At 43.9% G+C, this 2,452-nt stretch overlaps 1 pseudogene; it reads left to right on the top strand.

Moving 5' to 3' along the window:
* The first annotated feature begins 902 nt into the window (after positions 1-902).
* LOC117716031 (ADP-ribosylation factor-like protein 6-interacting protein 1 pseudogene) lies at positions 903-1,597 on the top strand (annotated as a pseudogene).
* The last annotated feature ends 855 nt before the right edge of the window (positions 1,598-2,452 follow it).

The following is a 2,452-nucleotide window of genomic DNA, read 5'->3' as shown; positions in this document are numbered from 1 at the left end:
AACGATGACTTTCTGCTCTCTGTCAACTATCTAGTGTCAGTGGCTCTTCAGAATCAGGTAGTGGCTGGAGATCACCTACCAATCTATGCGGGGAATTTGGGCTGGATTACCATAGTGTAAGTAAAGTACCCAGAGCTGCTGTGCATTCATGAGTGCAATGATCATGTCATGTCCAGAGAACAGCATTTCTACAGCTCTCTTACACATCTTCTGCCTCTTACATTCTCCCCACCTCCTCCTCTGTGATCTTCTAATCCTTGTTGGGTAAGTGGTATAGGTCAATGAAAACATCCCATCTAAGGATGATCACTCAGTCTCTTACTCTCAACATTCTACCCAATTATGTGTCTTTGTATTAACTGCTGCCCACTGGGGGCGGGGGAAGCTTCTCTGATCAATGGGACAAGAGCAACCCAAGTCTAAGGGTATAAACATAAATGGCCATAGAGCAAAATAGCAATAGCCTGTAGTATTTTAGGGCCTACCTCTCAGCCATGGGGTTTTGATTAGGATTATACAGTACCAGTCATGAAATTCTCTCCTGTGAAAAAGGTCTCAGATATAATCAGAAGGCAGTGGTTGCCCCATAGCATAATCAAGCCTGTCTTCCTAGTGATTCTTGCTATACAACTTACATGTTGAACCAAAGACTAACTTAAAGCCAGCCAAGTTTTCCAACTTTTGCTGATGGACTTATTTGTGGGTTGAAGAGGATAATAATTTCAAGAAACGGTTTTTCCATAACTCCTAGCACCGATTACCCACACCCTTGGACTTCCTTCAGTATAGAAGACATCTTTACCACCCATAAAGAACCCATCTTGGGGCGCGGGTTGCTGTGCTGATGGTGGGGGTAGTGTGTTTGTGTGCTTCTGGAACAATGGCGGAGGGGGAGTGGGGATAACGACAGCAGCAACCTGGTGGCCATGGAGACTGCAAGCCTTGAAGAGCAGCTGCAAAGGCTGGGGAGAAGTGATGCTGATGGCTGACAAAGTCCTTTGATGGGAAAAGGCCTGGTTTCCACCTGCTATCATGGGTGTGGTTTCCCTGCTGTTCCTGATTATCTATTATCTTGATCCATCTGTGCAGTCCGGTGTTTCCTGCTTTGTTATGTTTTTGTGCCCGGCTGACTACCTTGTTCCCATTCTAGCACTGAGGATTTTTGGCTCTAATAAACGGACCACTGAACAACAGCTAAGATCTCATGAAATCTGCAGTCATCTAGTAAAAACGCAGAGCTGTGGGCTGGTGGGAAGACCTTTTTGCTAAAGGAAGAAAAGCCTAAAATGTACTTCATGACCATGATTGTTTCTCTTGCTGTGGTTGCTTGGATGGGACAACAAGCCCACAACCTGCTTCTCACCTACTTGATTGAGACTTTTGTGTTGTTGCTTCCTGGGTTAAACCAACATGGAATCATTTTGAAGTACATTGGAATGGCCGAAGGGGAGATAAGCTTCTCAAGCAAAAAGAAAAGAAAAATGAGTCGTGCGGCTGCCTCGGAGTGAGCCCTGGCCCTGGGAGCCGTTGTCCAGTGCTGTCTGGATACCTGGGATGTTACAGTGTCTCTTTGCTTCCCTCACTCTGCCCTTGTTAATAGAGTCTCACAGGCCAGGCTTTGTGCTATGTCTAGTGCCAGGTGTAGCTGGGGACACTCCTGTCAGTATGACTTGTCTTACTGAATTCTTATTTTTGACAACTTCCTTTAAAATACTAAAGTGTTGAACTTTACTGTTTTGTACAGTGAACTGTGACTTTGCATAATTGTTGATGTTTGCTTAGCTATATTCAAGGTAGTAGTCTGTGGCTACAGGAAGCTGGTTCTACAGTCTGCTTCCACAGTCTGCTTAACAAACTGTCTTTGTGAGTACAGAGATTGGGTTCACCACTTCTGATGAAGAGACCACTTAAGATTCATTCCTGATTTTCCACTGTGGGAGAATATCCATGGAATTAGATAAAAAATTAATCCCACACCCCAGTGTGTGTAAGCTCCTCTCTCATATGAAACACAGCAGTTTCAGGGAACATTGCCCCTTTGTTCCCGTGAGGAATCGGACAGTCTTTGATGGACCTCTCATTCTCTTTGCACTGCTTCAGGTTAGTTCTAGTCCATAACAACTTTTGAACAACAAGCTTCCAGAAGATTGTATTTGGGGATTTTAGTAGTGTCTTTGTTCCAGGCTTTCAGCTGACTTAAAATGTTTGTGACTTTGCTGTAAGGCCAGCCAGGGATAAAAGCATCCTTTGTTCACTGAGTAGAAAACTAGATTATCTATTAATATTTAAGACCAGAAAATAAAAGGCTTTAAAAGTAAGCCTGGAAATTCTCATTTGTTTCCGTATATTGGCTGTATTTCAGTCACTCCAGTTATGCAGTTGAGAGACAGTGTTTACTGGTGTTTGACTTTCCCCTTGACAGTTCTCAGAAAAATGCAGGGCCACAGCTGAG

The sequence above is a fragment of the Arvicanthis niloticus genome, chromosome 10, assembly GCF_011762505.2.
Source record: "Arvicanthis niloticus isolate mArvNil1 chromosome 10, mArvNil1.pat.X, whole genome shotgun sequence".
NCBI classification, from domain to species: Eukaryota; Metazoa; Chordata; class Mammalia; order Rodentia; family Muridae; genus Arvicanthis; species Arvicanthis niloticus.
The sequence above is the reverse complement of the archived record's forward strand: the minus strand, read 5'-3'. Positions and strand labels throughout refer to the sequence as shown.